The sequence below is a fragment of the Ornithorhynchus anatinus genome, chromosome X1, assembly GCF_004115215.2.
Source record: "Ornithorhynchus anatinus isolate Pmale09 chromosome X1, mOrnAna1.pri.v4, whole genome shotgun sequence".
NCBI classification, from domain to species: Eukaryota; Metazoa; Chordata; class Mammalia; order Monotremata; family Ornithorhynchidae; genus Ornithorhynchus; species Ornithorhynchus anatinus.
This window is the reverse complement of record NC_041749.1, coordinates 66719594-66739547: the sequence shown is the minus strand read 5'-3', so window position 1 is coordinate 66739547 and position 19954 is coordinate 66719594. Positions and strand designations below refer to the sequence as shown.

The 19954-nt window shown below is 40.3% G+C and overlaps 1 protein-coding gene and 1 non-coding gene across 2 annotated transcripts in view; one reads left to right on the top strand and one right to left on the bottom strand.

Annotated features, from left to right (window-relative positions):
* Window positions 1–19954, top strand: part of PTPRG (protein tyrosine phosphatase receptor type G) — a 686752-nt gene that overhangs the window by 223339 nt on the left and 443459 nt on the right. The window lies entirely within an intron of this gene.
* LOC114806976 lies at window positions 15987–16124 on the bottom strand. Its single transcript, XR_003755029.1, has one exon. It is a non-coding gene; the product is annotated as a small nucleolar RNA SNORA7 (small nucleolar RNA).

Genomic DNA, 19954 nt, shown 5'->3' with positions numbered 1-19954 from the left:
GCACTGACAACAATAAACAGTAATAAACGAAATCGGTAATATAGCAACATGATACAATATGATACAATACAGTGGTGCTAATATAGCAACATGATACAGTATGATACAATATAGTCGTGTTAATAAAAGGGGTGATGACCAGGGTCGGGGGTAGACTCGATTAAGGGGCGACCTGATCAAATTCAAAATCTGACGACAATAAACAATAAAAAGCGAGATCGCAAATATAGCAACATGCTACAGTAAGGCACACTACAATAGTGTTAATAAGCAGGCGATTACCAGGGTCGGGGGACGAGCCGACCCTACCCGATCAGACTCAAAGTCAAGCGGCCAGCGGCCGAGAGAGTCCCAGAGCTCATGACCAAATAACCCTGTGGCGGCGGGGGGGCGCTGAGGTTGTCCGGGGTGGGTGGCGGCCGTAGGCGGCGGCTAAGGTAAGGTAACATGGTGAGAACAAGGACGTTGTCGCCCGGGGCTGGGGCGGGAGGGATGAATCACCTCAAGAGGGAAGAGGGAGTGAGGCCTTCCCAAAATGGCCGCCTCAGGCAGAATGGGGGCTTCCTAAAATGGCCGCCTCAGGCGGAGTCGGGGAGCGGTTGGGGAGCACAATGTCCCCGGGCCCGAGCAGGGGGACACAATGTCCCCCGAGGACACAATGTCCTTGGGGCCGAGAAGGGGAGCACAATGTCCCCAGGATGGAGAAGGGGAGCGCAATGTTCCCGGGCCCGAGCGGCGGGGGGCGGGTGGACTGGAAGCTGGTGGCTGGGGGTCTGTGGGGGCGAAGATCCGTAGTGTCGGAGTTCCCGAGCGGGGGTGCGGAGATCCAGGTTGTGAAAGGCTGAGGCGGGCGCGGGTCCGGACGGTCCGAGGCTCAGCTCCCCGGTGGAGGCGGAGGAAGCGCAGATGAGTCAGCGAGCGGTAGGTGAAGGGGGGCTTGTCGGGAATCGGGGCAGGGGCTATTATGTTATATTGTATGCTCATGCTTAGTACAGTGCTAGGTACATGTAAACAATAAATATGATTTATCATTAATCATATTGAGTGCTTACTGTCTGCAAAGTACTGTACTAAGCAGTTGGGAGAGTACAATATAACATCAGACATATTCCCTGCCTGCAAGGAGCTCACAGTCTAGAAGGGGAGACAGACACTAATATAAATAGATAAATTACAGGTGTATATATATGTGCTGTTGGGAAGGGAGGAAGGATGAATGAAGGAGCAAGTATAAGAGGTGTAGAAGGGAGTGGGAGGAGAGGAGGGCTCAGTCAGGGAAGGCTTCCTGGAGAAGATGTGCCTTCAATAAGGCTTTGAAGTGGGGAAGAACAATTCCCTGTCTGAGGAGGGAGGACATTCCAGGCCAGAGGTAGGATGTGTGTGAGAGGTCAGCCGCCAACCTGCAGGATTTGGCACCAAACTGGATATGTGGTTTACCAGAGAGGGAGGAGTCGGTTACAGGCTTAAGACATGGGGAATACTCGTCAACCGTGATGGGAAAGTTAGGAGGAGGAGAGGATTTGGGAGGGAAGATAAGGAATTGAGCTTGAGGTGCTGGTGGGACATCCATGCAGAGTAGTTTTGGAGGCATGAGGAAATGTAGGATTTCATTGAAGGAGGGAGATCATAGCTTGTGGTAGATTTATTTGGAAGTCATCATAAAAGGGGTAGCTGAAGTCATGGGAGCAGATAAGCTAACCAGTTAAATTAGTGTAGATTGAGAAGAAAAGGGGGATACACAATCAAACTTGCAGAGACACTTGCAATTTGGGAGTGAGACAGTTGAAGAGTCTGAGAATAATTGGCCAGAGAGGAAAGAGAAGAACCAGGAATGAACTGTGTCAGAAAAAACAAGATTAGTATTTCCAGGAGAAAGGAGCAATCCACAGTGTTGAAGGCAGCCGAGAGGCTGGAGACTTAGGAAATTTCATTAAATTTGGCAACAAGGAGGTCGTTGGTGACCTTGGAGAAAGAGAACACAGGGAAGATGTGGAAAGTGAATTGTAGAAGGGAATTGGAAAAGATAAAAGTGGAGACATTGGGTGTATACAACCTGATTGAGGAGTTTGGAGAGAATTAAGAGGAGGGATATGAGGTGATAGCTGGATGGTGCAATGGAATGATAATAGCAGGATTGTGCAATCCTTCATAGAAAGATTATTAAGGATGGGGAGATTTAGGCATGTGTGCAGGAAGCAAGCCATCAGAATGAGCAGCATGATCACAGCTATTTGCACTGGTCAATACTTTCTCAAAACCTATGCTTATTTTATGTTAGAGAAGTTTTGCAATTTATAGAACCAACTTTAAACTCTTCCTACTCTGTACAATTCACAAATGTCATTAAATTGAGGAGGTACTCTCCTTAAATTGAATCAGACTTGATGTTGGAAAATCTGATTGAGGCATTACATATATGTGTGTGTGTATAAATATATATTATATATGTATGTTATATATGCCAGTTAACTGAACTCCATTGTACCTAAGAATTTCACCCTTAAAGGTCACTACAGGACAGTAAAGAGGATGCGAAGAGTTTCACAGTGAAAACTGTATATAAGCTTGTTTAGTTTTGGTATTTTGTCTATGGCAATAATCATGTTCTTTAATATTCCAAGCTTACAGTTTGTGTGTGTGTGCGGGTCTGGGGGATGAAAATTTCCACTCAGATTCCAATTTTTGGTTTTTTTCACTTAGTATTTACTTTAAATTTCTTAGGAATGTCCAAAGTAGCTAAGAGAAATTTGAGCATGTGCAAGAGGCATTTTAGAAATTCCTGAACCATAACAAAGACAAAAGTCAACCAGGAAGTTGCTATAGACAAAAATGAATGATTTAAATTTCTACTTTTGCTTAAGAGTCCATTCATTGTACAGTTTGAGAAATCAAAATAGACATAAATCACACCAAATAGGCTGTCACTTCCTAAGTGATATCCTCCGACACATTGTAAATATTTATGGTCATACTCCACATTTTTATGTAATGGGAAAAATGAAGCACAGGGTGTCATATTTCCAATGGAATTAAACCCACGATAGTGGATTCAACTTGAATACACCCAAAATTTGGTTCCAACATTTGGTTCCTTGTATCCATTGTGGAGAGATCAATGACCAATATCGAGTTTCAGGGTGGGGTAGTGGCTGAGTTGTGATTGTCATGTTTCTGATTTACTGTATGCCAGAGATCATTTAAATCTGAAATGTTAAAACTAAAGTTTTTCTTCAGTAAAGCTTCTAGGATTAGGTCTTCTGTGATATTTCTGGATTCCTTTTCTAGTGTTTTTTGTTTTTGGGTTACACGTGTCATTGTAAAAACAGAACCTCCTGTAATTGAAAAAAAGTGTTAGAAGGTTGAAATCTGTTTTTTAAAAAACATGACTGGGCATTTTGGAAAAGTTCTGGCTTCTAAGCTAGTCAAATTTCAAAGGCTAACTACAGTTAACACATTGATGCTGTTTCTAAACTGTAGCCATAATAGTCTGCCAAAGAAAACTCCAGCAACTGGTTCTGGTAACTGTAGGAGATTAGTTACTTTCTGAAGTGAAGGAAAATATCCTTCATAACCTCAAAGTGTTCCTTCCTATCTTCCACAAACCTAGCATACAAGAAAAATAAATCAAGCACTTTAAGGGAAAAAAAGGAATATCCTTGAGGTTATTATATTTGTACTTCTGCTGAACGCACTAATGGGCTGGAGATTTTTCCTCCCAATTTAAACAGAGAGGAATTTTCCAACCCTGGGATCATCTTTCAAATGACTTTTAGTGCTTTGTGTGATGGCCCATGGTAGAATGACCTTTACTCTTCTGGTAAAATACTTTTGGTTGACTAACTGAGCACTGTGGGTAAAATCCCCCCTTTCTATATCTCCTGCATTTTCAAGGCCTTTTCAGTACAGTCCTAAGGCCTTAACTAGAGTGGGAGAAAATTTTTCCTTCATTACAGAAACTCTATATTTGGCTTATTTTAGGCAGAATAACTGTGCCTCTTTCTTTGAAGTTGACAGTTTCAGACAGTGGTTCTTTTTATTTTGATTATTTTCATTCACTCAGTCAGCATTCCCCTTCATTGATTTAGTACAACTCAGCACTTGACTCCTCTAATGCCAACCTACTCACTGTTCCTTGATCTCATCTACCTTGCTGCCAACCCCTTGCCCACATCCTGCCTCTGGCCTAGAGCTCCCTCACCGGGCCTATCTAACAGACCACCACTCTCCCCATCTTCAAAGCCCTACTAAAATCAGATATACCTCCTTTAAGAAGGGTTCCCAGACAAATCATCATTTCCCCACCCTTCTGGGTATGTTTCCCTTAAGCACCTTGATACATGCCAGTCTTAGCCCCACAGCATTTACGTTGTGTTTTACTTTCCCAAGTGCTTAGTAGCATGCTCTGCCCATAATAAGTGATTAATAAATGATTGATTATGTACATATCTTTATTCTCTGCCATTTTCCCTATCAGCAATTTATTTTAATATCCATTTCCCCTGCTAGACTATAAGCTCCTTGTGGGCAGGTTTGTGCCTACCAATTCTATTGTGTTTTACTCTCCCAAGTGCTAAGTACAGTGCTCTGCATATGGTAAGCACTTATTCAATACCATTGATTGCTGCAACTTGTCATTTGTGAGTACCAATGGCATGCAAGAAGATGTATATAGCATAGTCAGAATCCTTTTCCAATATTCATTCAATCATATTTACTGAGAGCTTTCCATGTGCAGAGCACTCTACTAAGCACTTGGGAGAGTACAATATAACAATAAGCAGGCATATTACCTACCCACAATGAATTTAGTCTAGAACCTCAATCTAAAACAATAAGGGTCAAATAAGTTGTGCATTCAAGATGAAAATTGGTGACAAGTTTGGATGTGTTGGTCTGAGACATCCAGTGGTATAGTCTACCAGAAGCAGTGAAGAAAACTGGATTAAAGTTTTCCCAAAAACCTGACACCAAGACAAAGTTAAATTAAAATATTTGCCTTAGTTCCTATCTCTTTCAGGCAAAACTCGTTGTATTCAGGTAAGCATTCTGGTGATTCATAAGGGACTTTTTTATTTTTTGGTGTTCAAATTGAATTAGGTGTTAAATGTGTCAATCTCCCCTGGTCTCTGCCCCCCCCCCCCCAAAAGGTCTATATATTTGGGAATTTCTGGGCATTGAAAACTCATTTTGTTCTGATAGGGAAAAGTTCCACAGCTAACCTGAAATATTGAATGGACTATTTTCTCTCCCTGAGCCAAGGTAAAAGCTTAGCTCAAAGTTAATTCTACTGTGACTCAAAATAGTAGTCTTCAGTTGTCTTTATATTTGCTACAAAAGGTGTAAGCAGTGGATGCTTTTGTTTATGCCTTTCCCTTTCCCTCTTATCATGTAAGCCGATCTATATTGAAATTCTGACCACTGGGGAGTTTGCCTGCATTTGTGTAAATTTATAGCTGTTTCCCAGAGAACCTGGAGCTGTTTTACTTTCCTGTTCCAAGGCAGTTATCCCCTTTCTGATTGCAGTACAACAGGATGATCTTTTCTTCTCCTTTGCTTCATTGTGCCTTTAAAGTATTTTTTTGGTACACCTTTTTTCAGGTGATCATAGATGATAGTTTTGATATCCTGGTGTTTTATCCATTCTCCTCACTTGTCCTGTCCAGTGAAGATATGTCATTAATAACTTTCTCTGCTGATAGTTTAACTGCCCTTTGGGACCTCACTCTTTATGATACAGCCTTTTAAAATGGTATTTGTTTAAGTGCTTACTATGTATCAGGCACTATACTATACTATATTAAGCACTATTCTAAGTAATAATAATAATAATGTTGGTATTTGTTAAGCGCTTACTATGTGCCGAGCACTGTTCTAAGCGCTGGGGTAGACATAGGGGAATCAGGTTGTCCCATGTGGGGCTCACAGTCTTAATCCCCATTTTACAGATGAGGGAATTGAGGCACAGAGAAGTTAAGTGACTTGCCCACAGTCACACAGCCGACAAATGGCAGAGCTGGGATTCGAACTCATGAGCCCTGACTCCAAAGCCCATGCTCTTTCCACTGAGCCACGCTGCTTCTAAGTGCTGAGGTAGATGCAAGCTAATCAGGATGGACACAGTCTGTGTCCCACATGGGGCTCCCAGTCTTAATCCCCATTTCACAGATGAGGTAGTTGAGGCACAGAGTAGTCAAACGACTTGTCCCAGGTCACACAGCAGACAAGTGGTGGAACCAGCATTAGAACCCTCTGACTCCCAAGTCTGTGCTCTTTCCACTAGAGCACAGTGCTTCCACCTAATGTTAAGTTTGCACATAGATGGTGGTGGTGTTTATAGAAGATGATGTGACACCTGTGGTAGTTCTAGGTCTTATAGGCATAAAAAACACTGAATGCTACCATTGCCTGTATAGCTAACATTGGACTGAATACTGGTGTTCATTCATTCAACTGTATTTGAGCACTTAGTGTGTGCAGAGCATTTGGGAGAGTACAATATAACAGACAAATTCCCTGTCCACAAAGCACGTACAGTCTAGATGGAGAGAGAGACATTATTATAAATGAACTACAGATATGTATTTGAGTGCTGTGGGGCTGGAAGAGGGGAAGAGCAAAGAGAACAAGTCAGGGTGATGCAGAAAGGAGAGGGAGAAGAGGAAAGGAGGGCTCAGTCAGGGAAGGCCTCTTGGAGGAGATGTGCCGTGAAGGGCGGGGAGAATACTTGTCTGTCAGATTTGAGGAGGGAGGGCATTCCAGGCCAGAGGCAGGACATGTGCGAGGGGTCGGTGGCGAGATAGGTGAGATCGTGGGACAGTGAGAAGAATGTTGGCATTAGAGGAATGAAGTGTGTGGGCTGGAGGTGAGGTAGGTAGAGGGCAAGGTGATTGAATGCTTTGAAGCCATCGGTGAGAAGTTTTGTTGATGAGGTGGATGGACAACCACTGGAGTTTCCTGAGGAGTTGGGGAATGTTCTGAACATTTTTATAAAGAAAAAAAGTGATCTGGGCAGCAGAGTGACATATGGACCTGAGTGGGGAGAAACAGGAGGCAGGGAGGTCAGCAAGGAGGCTGATATGGTAATCAAGGTGGGATAGGATAAGTGATTGGATTAACATGGTAGCAGTATGAATGGAGCGAAAGGGCAGATTTCAATGATGTGATGTCAAGTTGACACCATGCATTTTGAATCTCTTAATACAGACTTGATTTATAGTTCACTTTGTGGTTCAGTTTTCTACTCCCTCAGTAATCGCTCTATCATGAAACAGTGGTCTATTCAGACAAAACTCAGTGGCAACATTCAGCTCTGTGACAATGGCAATTCCTGGTTGTGTGAAGAGTTGCCTGTTGTGGGCTGTGTCGTGAGCACCCCCAGTTCATACCAACCAGGACCTTCCTGGATTGGGAGAGCCCCAGTGATACATAGAAGTCAAACCACACCTCTGATCACCAAGGTTACTGTAAAAGTTTTACCAGCATGCAAGGGAGTGACATATACATTCATTAGCGTATAGGCGTTCCCGCATGAGTGATTCAAGAACTTCTGATAATGCTGCCATCCAGTTGAGTTGAAAGACCTTCCCAGAAGATTGAAATTGTACTCCAGCACCAGCTTCCATATTTCTTGTTTTGTACTTGAGCATGGCTGTATAGAATAAGTTGAATAAAATAGAACAAGGTCCAACCCTTGACCTTGGCCAAGTCACTTAACATCTTTGTGTCTGTTACCTCATCTGTAAAATGGGCAGGCATTAAGGCTGTAAGCCCCATGTGGGACATGGACCTGTACCTGCCCTAGCACTTAATATAGTGCCTACTGCATAGTAAGCACTTAACAGATGCCATTAAAAAATAAAAAAGACTGTACCTAGTACAAAGCTCTGCTTTACTCTATTAGGAAAGGCTCTGATAAGGTACCTTCAATTCTGATGTGCCCAGCGTTATTGTTGTGAAGTAGTTTAAGGATATTAAGATTCTATGATGCTACACATGGTGGGGGCCATATATACGAATGCCTGTGTGTAAAGGTAGTTGTCAGTAATTACTTGTTTGGAGACATTAGGAAGGCTTGAGAGGCCTTCCCAGACAGAGCTCCCCTTCTCCCTCCCTCTACCGCCCCCCCTTCACCTCTCCGCAGCTTAACCCTCTTTTCCCCTCATCTCCCTCTGCTCCTCCCCCTCTCCCTTCCCATCCCCTCAGCACTGTACTCGTCTGCTCAACTGTATATATTTTCTTTACCCTATTTATTTTGTTAATGAATTGTACATCGCCTTGATTCTATTTAGTTGCCATTGTTTTTACGAGATGTTCTTCCCCTTGACTCTATTGCCATTGTTCTTGTCTGTCTGTCTCCACCGATTAGACTGTAAGCCCGTCAAAGGGCAGGGACTGTCTCTATCTGTTGCCGACTTGTTCATTCCAAGCGCTTAGTACAGTGCTCTGCACATAGTAAGCGGTCAATAAATACTATTGAATGAATGAATAATTATCTGGTTGTGGACTCTATACCTTAGAACCTTTATTTGGAAGAGAGAAGACCTCTGCAAAGCATGGAGTATCCAGTACCTATTTCTGTGAACATTTAATTACCTGACCGGCAGATACCAGTGAAAATTGTTCCTCAGTATTTCTTGATGGCCTCTGTATTTCCAGACATTCAATTTCTTTAACTGGAAAATGCTATGGAGAGGCAGATTGGGGGCAGAATAGCAAACCAAAGGTGATGTTATGATGCAGTAATAATGGGATTTATTTCTTGTTTCCTGAATCTGGTTTAAAGCCTATGGGTGATGTATGACAAAGCTGCAAAGCATCAGATAGCCTAGAATACATATAATTAAAATTTTTGCAGGTTAAAGATCCCTTAAGGTGCTATTTATCTAAAACCCTAGCTCAACAGTTTACCACAAGACCCTCTCAACTTAGTTCTTTTAGAAATCACAGGATCAAAAAAAAAATATGGCATGTTTCCATGTGCTCTTGGCCTTATTTCTGTAACAAGGGGTTCTTGCTCAGTGAGTTTTTGCTGCCACATGGTGGCCAAATTAAATCAATATCCAGTTACTCTAAGAACCCCTAATTTTCATTAACCTCACACCATCACCTTGTACTCTGGGTTCTTACATAGGTGTATAATAATTTGAATTATGCAGTCATCTTGAGGTGGCCAGATAAGCCCCAAATGAGTAGGCTACACACAAGTTGGCCCAGTAAAAAAAGGATTGAGACATCTCACCTTTCAGACAGTAAAGTCAGCCCAAGTAGCTAAAGATGGCTTAAAGGGGCCCACCTGAAATACATAGAGGCAGATAGATGCTGGCAGAGATTATGTGGGTGTAGTCCCTAAATAAGGTACACTATCCAGCCTGCCCAGAGAGTAATAATAATGAATGTAGTATTTGTTAAACACTTAGTATGTGCCAGGCACTGTACTGAGTACTGGGGTGGATACAAGCAAATTGGGTTGGACATAGTCCCTGTCCCACTTGGGGCTCATAATCTCAATCTCCATTTTACAGATGAGGTAACTGAGGCCCAGAGAAGTGAAGTGACTTGCCCAAGGTCACAGCAGACACATGGCAGGGCAGGTTTTAGAATCCATGACCTTCTGACTCCCAGGGCCCTGCTCTATCCACTCGGCCATACTGCTTCACAGGCACAGAGTAACAGCAGGCCTATTCACAAGTGAACTGGTACTCAGACCTAGAATTAGTAACACTCATGGGAGAACTTTTGCCATTACAGAAACTAACTAGGAAACTGTTGCTACAACTACAAAGGCCAGTAACAAGCACTTCAGAATCATCAGCCATTGGAAGGTGGCCCTTCTTTCTAGATGGAGAGTTGGGGATCTGCATTGTCACCTCTGAATAAAAAGTTGTTCTCTGTTCTCTACCTGAGGAACTGGATTGTATATCATAGTGACTCAGTTGTATATCATAGTGACCGCATGTGTGCAAGTAGTCTTGTCCCTTAAGGACTCCCAGCATCAATCAGTACCTCAGGTTTCTTACTGAGGACTTCAGCTATGTTCTAATCAATCTCACCAGTCAGAGGATAGCCTTTGGGTTACCTTTGAGAATTTACCCAGTAAGCCTCTAAATGCCCACTCTCCACGCGCTCTCCCCCGCTCCCCCAATGCCATACAGTCTAAAAAAAAAAAAGAGAGAGAAAAGTAGGAGGACATATTCTATCTAAAGTAAGAGATTTCCATGTAAGGTGCAACCAGGAGTCCATAGAATCCAGCCCACTAGTACTAAGGATTCCCGATTCCTAGAGAAGTGCTCTTTCCACTGGACAAATGGCAGAGCTTCTTTTTTAAAAAAAAAAAAAAAAAAAGCAAAACTGCTTGACTTCTCAGAGGGTAACCTGCTTAGTTTTACATTGTCCTGTCCCTCTCAGCAGGAGAATAGTACTTGAATATTCATGCCATCAGGTAACATTATTTCACTGACCTAAAGCATAAGACTTTAAAAATTTCTGCTCATTCCATATGAGCTTTAAATTTATATATCATCGGATATTATTTAGTGTATATATGTTGCAATATGTAAAAAAAAAAAGTGCCTCTCTTTGAGTTTGGCATTTTATAAAGTTAATTCAGCATTCCTATGGATTAAAGTACCATTATCTCCATATAATAATGGTATTTCTTACCATGCTATAAATCGAAAAGCCAAGACCTAAAACAACAGATGGCTTATCCTAGAGTCCAGCAAGGTAAAGGTGAAAGACTAGAAAGCATTCAAAACCTTTTTTCCAGGAGTGGGAAAGAATAGCTTAATGAATATTTGCTTTCATTAAGCTTGTTTTTTTATTTTATTTCACGTTTCCTCAACTTTGTCAATATATTTTGTGTTCTCTTTGGTTTCTGGGATTTCCTCCCCCCACCCCACCCCCCGATTTTAAAGGATGAAAGATGCTGGTGGTTATAAACTGTGATGTCAGTCATTTGGAAGGAATTTCATGGTCCTCATCTTTGCTGTATAAATTCCAGACCTCTAACTCATGATACTGTTAAAATAGGGAAGCAGTGTTGCCTAGTGGAAAGAGCCCAGGTGTGGGAGTCAGAGAACCTAGAGTCTAATCCTGGCTCTGCCAATTGCTTGGTGTGACCTTGGGCAAGTTACTTGACTTCTCTGTGCCTCAGTTTTCTCAACTGTAAAAGAGGGATTTAATACCTATTCTCCCTCTTACTTAGACTGTGAGCTCCATGTGGGTTGGGAACTGTGTCCAGACTAACATGTACCTACCCCAGCAATTCAGAACACTGTAAGTGCTTAACAAATACCCTAAAAATAATTCCCCCAAATAAGGTATACACTTGTGTTTGAATCTGTATGGTGTATTTCTTTATAGAAGATTTTAAATATTCCTTCACAGTGATGAATTCAAGCAAAAGGTGTAAATGTCCCTGTAGCATCCCATATAAAACATAGAACATTATTTAGGAAGCCACAGAGAGACTACCATGTACAGTACATTAATGTCAAGGAAGTGTTGAAGAATTCCCAGAGTGTATTGTAATTCAATAATGACTGTTATTTATCACAAATGTGCAGTCTGTTTGTTCACAATGAGTAATGAATGACCTTTCTGTTTGCCACAGTTAGGGCTACAATGGCTTTGGCTGATGGGGGTGCAGTGCTCTAACTATTTATCATGCTTCACTTATCCTGATCACTGGTTTAAATGACACCACCAGGGAAATCCTGTTGACTTAGAGGATCATTCAAATAGAAGCTTTCATGGGTTAACTACTCTGAAGAGCGAATTATTTCAGTAAGGTTTATATTTCTTCAGTTGACTAAATGTGATCATATCTTAATGTAAGCCATGCAGTCGTAATGAGTAGATGCCTTAGGAAATGTGTCTATATGACAGGCATGTTTTACCCAGTTGGGCGTACAGAAAAAGCTATAGTAAATGAAACACCACTTGAGGAATGGTTGTTTCTTTGGGAGATGACCTCATTTGTGATTTGATTAAAATAAACTTCAGAAGTAGAATCTTTACCTGTACCACTAAGCACTGGGGTAGATAGAACTAATCTGGTTGGACACACACGCTGTCCCACATGGGATCACAGTCTCTCCTTCTGTTGATGTTACTACAGTTGGGTATAAAATGACATCATAAAAAATTTTAAAAAGTGATGAATGATCTGTGTGTGCAATAGCTTGTATGCCAGACCAGAGTAGATATTATTACTGAACAGGGGAGAGAAGTACACTGCGAGCATCCCATGCCTTGCTTGTTTGTTTCTGGATGACCCTATGTAAGCGAGCTGCTCTGCAGTTCACAAAATAGGATTCACCACTGTAGCAGTAAGGTAAACCTTAACATCTTTATATCTCCATGGATTATACCCATCTTCATCCATAAGGTTCAAATTGATAAAGGGTTTGAGAGGGTCATTCAGCTTTTGCACGCTCTTTGTTTATGACATGCAGTAGAATGAGTTCCAAGTGTGACTAGTGTATTCTTCCTGAAAGAATGGAAAAGTTCAACATTATTTCTAAAATCACTACAAAGAGAATGCCCTTAAGTTTTGCGATAGAATGGCCAGTGTTTTTATGTTGTGGTTATAAGAAAGTAGAATTAAAAGCACAGTGCATAAAGCTGAGTGGTTTTGCACATTTTTCATTAAGAAGTTACACCAGTGTGTTAATGTGTGTAAACATCTGTCTCTCACATCTATTCAATGAACATATTATTTATCGTTGTACTGTGAAGGGTAGGAGTAGCACATTTAAAACTGTAGTATTAAATGAACATTTTTGTATTTCATCACTTGTGTGTGATTAGTAGCATAATTTCCCCATCATAAAAGCATGCTTGTTTGCCTGTGCTACTCTTTGATCTAAATTTATTTCTACAATGACAGAAAGATATGAAGCTCTTCAAGCTATTGATGACAAAGCACAATTATGGTGATTTTTAAACTTAGGCTAACCTTTTACAATTGTCTTGCCTATTACGTCAATCTCTTATAATTTACTAATTTAATCCCTTGGTACCAGAGACGGGTTTTCCTACATGAATTACTAAAATGTAGAATTAATGATTGAGGAGGGAGCACTACAATTACTGGCACAGAATGTTAAAGAACTTTAAAACAAAATATCAATATGTCACTCTTTTTACAAGGCAGTAATGCATTTCCTGGTCCACTGTGTAGGGTATGTAAATAAGGATATGGGATCTTTGTCTTGTAAAAAGTGTACAGTGGTATTCTGCTTGCGCTCTTAAAAATGTTTCAAAAATGTCATGTCTGGGGAGCGGCTGGCAAGAAGGGTAAAATGGTGATCGGTAATGGGCAGAATATAACCCTTGGATCATTTCTCTGGTGTGGCTTTAACATGTTTTTACAGACAACTTCTTTTTAACAAAGTTTTAAAAGCATAATTTCTCCCTGAACAAGCACTTTTGGTGTATATTTATTTGTGGAACCAATGGAAAATATTAACCAGTAACTTTTTTTCTGAAGTGGGGTTGGACAGTCATCACTCTTATTATTTCATTCATTTTTAAATAAAAATTAAAATAAATTTAATTTTTTTCTCTTTGTCCTAAACAGGATGCTATTATAAATACTTGAATTTTTTTTTTTTTTTGGAAACACCTTTCCAAGAAGACCTGAATAGCCCATCTAATGAGGTATTGGGTTGACGGTAATGGATAGACTGCATACGGTAATTGATGTGATGAGGAAAAACTGGAGTATCATTAGAAACAAACAGGTCTTGTCTTCCCCCAAGGTACTAGGCACTGGAAGGCCTGGAACTCTGATATTCTTTTCTTCCATTCCAGTGCTCTATATTAATAACCCGAAGTTGTTGTTCTAGTGGAAAGAGCACTGCTGTAGGAATCTGGAGACCTGGGTTCCAGTCTCGCTTCAATCTGTAGGGGCTCTGCCATCAGTGGTAATGGTTTCTAAATGAAGAATCACTTAGGGCATTTTGTGAGCCCCAGCAGGTATCTTGAAAGATAGCTATCTGGCTATTGCGGATGAAGACTGCAGTAGCTACCAAAGTAACCTTCTGCTGATTCATAGTGCTATGGCACAGCATTGGCACTAGGCTGCAGTCACTTTGACTTCAAGTACTTTGTGAATGTAAGAAACCACAACCTCCATGTGCCCTTTGAATGTGGTACACCACTGCCCATCTACTTGCTTGCTGCACTCCATACCCCAGTAGAAATCAGTGACAGAGCCTGTCACAAGCACTATGCAAACCTCTAACACTATAATCAATATTTCTGGTCAGATTTTTTTCACTCCAGGACTCTCATGTTTATCTATTGTTCCAACAGGGTGATGCTTTTATCATCATCATCATGTGATGTAAGCTTCAGTCTTGAAGTAATGTGGAGTCTCAAAGTGTGATTTAATCCTTCATCTTCCTAAGGCAGTTTAGGAGGGAACGGTGGTGTCTTGGCTGCAACCATAGGTACAGAGAGGATCTATCCATATGTTATAGATTCTGTAGCTCCTGTTTGCAAATGGATTTTAAACATTTTTCAGGTGACAGCAATGGTATCTACCTGCCAAATTTTCATGTTTTTTTAAGTGCTTTTGTTAAACACTTAGTCTGTGCCAGGCAATGTACTAGCGCTGGAGTACCTACAAGGTAATCAGGTTGGATACAGTCCCTGTCCCACATGAGGCTCTCATTCTCAATCCCCATTTTGCAGATGAGGTAACTGAGGCACAGTGACTTGCCCAAGGTCACACAATAGATAAGTGGCAAAGCCAGGAGTAGAACCCAGGACCTTCTGACTCCCAGGCCCATGTTCTATCCACTAGGCTGAATAGCTTCTCTCCGCATTTACCAATATACTAGCACTGAACCTTATAGTTCTATTTTAATTAAAATGCTTACCAATCCACAGCCAGATAACTTTAAAAGCCCAGTTTGATTCCCTTCAGGCTCTAAGAATGTGATCCAGATTTTAAAATTATCATGGTTGCTCTAGGCATTTTAGTTAAGTGGTTTTTCCCCAGGATCTAAAATTCTACCTTATATCTCGTACTTGGATAGGTATTATTTGACTCCACATAACTCACTCCTTCATTACACTCCATAGGTGATTGCCTTGGAATGGTGAGGTGATTTGCAGTATGCATTAAGTTTTGGACTCAGAAGCCTCATATAAGTATAAGGTATTATTAGCTACAAGGTTATTTGTTACCACATTATTAGTATAATTAGTTACAGAACAGTAACTTATATTGTTAATAAAATGAAGGTCAGAATTAGCACTTGGAAGCTATTTCACGTGAGCAAGTAAATATTCCAGAGAGTGGCACATGCATTTATCCTCTAGCATATTTGATACACTGCAATTTTCTCTCCAAAGGAAATTCATATGACACAGCTATTTCTTTCAACATGTGAATGTTTTAACTATTCAAGGGCCTGTACCCATCCTCTTCTTGAAAATAAAAATCCCAATGGAAAAATGATTTTATTGAACTCAATAAAATTTGGGATTTACCAACTGCTGATTCTTTCTGTAACCTAGCCAGTGTTTCCAACTTAAAGGCCATGATTAACATAGAAAATTTTCTAGATAATTTTTCCCCAAATTCACATTACTTTAAATCATCCTGATCAAGAAGAGTGACACAGAGCTATTTCTTTTCTTCTGCGCTTTGCAGTACCACGTGTGCCAACCATGCACACCATGCAAGCTTGGAGAGTTCAGAAGCAAAAGATAGTCCCTGCCTTGTATGGGACTTACAATCCAATGGGGTAGTTGCCCTGTCTTATGCTGTCGAGTTGTTTCTGACCCATAGCGACTCCATGAACATGTCTCCCAGGATGCCCCATCTCCCCCTACACCCGCTCTGTAGTATATCCATAGAGTTTTCTTGGTAAAAATATGGAAATGGTTTACCATTGCCTTCTTCCATGCAGTAAATTTGAATCTCTGTCCTCAACTCCCTTGCTGCTGTTGCCCAGGACAGGTGAGTTTTAACTTGCAGCAGATTGCCTTCCACCTGCTAGCCACTGGCCAAGCTAAGAATGGAATGGGTATGCCTCTGCTTGACTCTCCCTCCCATAGCCGAAACTGGTAGAGAACTGGAAACTCTCCAGGTGTGATCCTGAGAGGGGCAGTGCTGGGGTAGATACAATTAATCAGGTCAGACTGAATCCCTGTTCCAAATGGGACTTAGTCTAAGTAGGAGGGAAAATAAGTGCTAAATCCCCATTTTACAATTGAGGAAACCAAAGCAGCGGTCCACACAGCAAGCAAGTGGAAGAGCTGGGACTAGAACCCAGGTCCTCTGACTCTTTGACTTCCAGGCCAGTTTGTTTTCTTCTCCCCCCCCCCCCCCATTAAGTCATGCTGCTTCCTCAGTTAATTCAAACAATAGTATTTATTGAGATTGAGTGCTTATTCTGTGCACTAGATTAGATTCCTCCCTTCAAGGAGTTTACAATCTAACAAGGTACAGACAGTAAAATAAATTGCATAATGGGGTAGTTAAGCTGACTTAAATTATTTACAGCAGTAGGGGCAGTCAGAACAACCACAGCCAAAATAATAATAGTGGTATTTATTAAGCTCATATGTTCTGAGCACTCATCTAGCATTGGGGTAGAATAAAAATGATTCAATTGGAAATAGTCTCTGCCCTATATGGGGCTTACAGTATAAGAGAAAGGGAGAAGAGATTTTTAATCTCCATTTTATAACTGGGAAACAGGTATTTAAGCCCCACTTTTACAGGTGAGCAAACTAATGCACAGAGAAGTTAAGTCACAAAGCAGGCAAGTGACTTAGAACTAGGATCCAGGCCCAAGCACTTTCTAATCCCAGCTCTGGCACTTGTTTGCTGTGTGACCTTGGGCAAGTCACTTGACTTCTCTGGGACTCGGTTACCTCATCAGTAAAATAGGGATTGAGACTGTGAGCCACATGTGGAACAGGGACTGTGTCCAACCCGATTTGCTTGCATCCAACCCAGCGTTTAGTACAGTGCCTGGCACATAGTAAGTGCTTAACCAATGCCATTATCATTAAGCTACACTGCCTCTCTTCCTAATATTCTATCATTTGTGGAGACATACTAATGCTATTCAGTCCCTTCCCTGTTCAGACAAGTTGGTAACAGAGCCCCAGCATGATGCAGGAGGAGGGTGGTGTGTTTCAGGAGAACTAAAGTTATGTGATGCCACAAAACAGGTCAGAACTGGGGCCCTAGGATAACATGGGAATAAGGGACTGTGTGGTTTCTGCTAAACATGTCTTGACAACATGTTGACGCAGGGGAGATCTGAAGCTATGCAGTGCCATGACTTGCTTTTATTAAGATATTTTTTCATGGGAGTTTAGACTCGTTCTCCGATGAACTGAATGAAAGTTTTCTTAATGGACAATCACATTTGGGAGCCCTCTTTTTGTGGGCAACAAGATTCCCAGGTGTTTAGTTTTAAATTACAGTGGTAGTTTTGTTTCCCAAGGCATTTATTATAAACTAGGAAGTGAACTGTGTTGAATTATCATGATCACATATTCAGAAGAAGTATGTTGGCCAAGAATCTACTGTCTTAATTTCATCCTTATGTAGACCAAGACTCAGGGTCTTATTGGGAAAAATCATCCTATAATTGCATTCATAAGTATTATGGGCACAATTTTGTGCTAAAATTTACTCTACATATGAAGATCTGATTGTAAATTAACCTAAACCAATATAACTTTCCAAATATATTTTTCCTATGCATATATTTCTGATTTTTAAAATGATCCTGAGGCAGTAATTATTCAGATTCAATTTTCAAAAAGTTTACCAAAATTGTGTTTTGATAGAATTACCAGTACTCTACATGGTTTGAGTTTCCTGTGCCAGATGCAATACATTTTCCTGCTCCTGTAAGATAAGCAGTTTGTGCTTTGGCATAAACTGTAGTAACAAAGCATCTTAAATGTGAAAATAATGGGCTGTGTGCTCATTCAATCCATACCTCTTTTCTTCTTTCATAAAAGCTCTCAACTGTGGATTAGATAAATGGTAATATGGAGGTTCTGCATAAGCACGCTTGTATAACCAGACTTTTTCAGCAAAATACTTATTTTTTTCAAACTTTAATACAGCAAGTAACAGCCATAAAAGCATTTTAGAAGTAATTGTATTTTTAAATCAATATCAGTGATATTAAAAATGAAATGATTAGTCAAAAAATTTGGATCTTATAAGTATATAGTATAAACTTAATTCTTCAAATGTTTTTTTCTTTTGCTAAACTCTCTTTTGGAATTAATTCTTCTTTTGTGTTTCAGTAAATAAAACTGATAGCATGTTATTAGTCTTTTACTTTCCATAATTTTGAGAGTTTCTATTAAAGAGAATATAAAATATAAGCCTTTCATGTTCAATGAGATATTCTTTAAATGAACAGTAGTGTGATGTTAGCACATATTAATTAAAATGTCTTGAGAACAGGCAACTCTTTGAAATAATGAAAATCAAGGCAAAGAGATGCTGTTTTTTGAATTAAATGTTTCCACAAAAGAAATTTGAGGGCTGCAAGTAATATAATTTACATAAACCAGGAAGATGCACATTTCATTTTGGAGATGATCAGATGTGTATTTTGTAGATTTTTAGGGCTAAGGATGGGAACGTTTATCAAGAAAAGAAAATGATGGGAATTTCAGAGAAAATTGTAAGTTTCTGTATTAGAAGACACTTATAATATGGTCTGATACTTTTTATTGTGGTTTGATATTCACCCCACCTTCGATGCCAGCCCTACAGCACTTAAGTACTTATTCTCAATCTCTCCCATTTCCCCTACTTGTTAACTGTTTTAATGTCTGTCTCATCCTCTAGACTATCAGCTTCTTGTGGGCAGGGATTGTGCCCACCAACTCTTGTATTGTTCTCTCCCAACTTCTTAGTACAGTCTTCTGTAACAACCATTGATTGATTTGGAATGATAGTGTCTCAGAAAACATTCAGTATAGGTTCGTTATTGTCAGGGCTAGCTTCTAAAACACATTCTTTTTCAATTTAATGGAGCAATGAAAAGTAACAAATGTGCTGAGTTATTTGCTTTCTTTAAAATATGCTTAATTATCCCTGGGAATCCTTATCCATTTCAAAAGACAAATGAAAAAATTGAACTAAATTATAGCAACAGTTCACTCTTCAGAAGAAAAGTCAAGCCACCATACGTAACGGAATGCTGTGCTGTGAATACTATAACCTTAAGGTCAAGAAATTCTAGCTCTTTGAAAGAAGAAAATGGAAGGAGCTTCAAAGTTATCTTTCTTGCTTAGTCATCTGTGGTATTTATTGGGTGTTTACTGTGTGCAGAGCCCTGTACTGAGGGTTTGGGAGAGTACAGTGTAATAGCATTGGTAGCCGCAATCCCTGCCCTTGGTGATACTTTAATTTAGTAGACTGTAAGCTCTGTGAGAGTGGATCCCATCTACCAACCCTGTTGTACTACCCCAAGCACCTATTACAGTGATCAGCACACAGTAAGCACTCAATAAACACCATAGATTGATTGATCCCCATTTGTAAAATGGAGATTAAGACTGTGAGCCCCACGTGGGATGACCTGATGATCTTGTATCTACCCTAGCGCTTAGAACAGTGCTTGGCACATAGTAAGTGCTTAACAAATACCCTAATTATTATTATTCTTGATTTGTTTAAAATTCAGAGTGTGCAGTCTAGTGGGGAGTTTAATGGTGGATGAACATTCGTAATACCCAGTCCCTGTATATTTTCTGAAAAATATGGTCTTCACAATTATTAACATAAAAGGAAATGGGTTGACAGTAAGGTAGGACAAGATTTAGGCATGGAATTATGACTGGAATATATCAAGCCAAGGAATCAGGTAATGACATGTTAATCTCTTAAATCAAGTGACTTAATGAACAGTTAATAAGTGTGTATTATTGACATTTGGGAATGATTTAT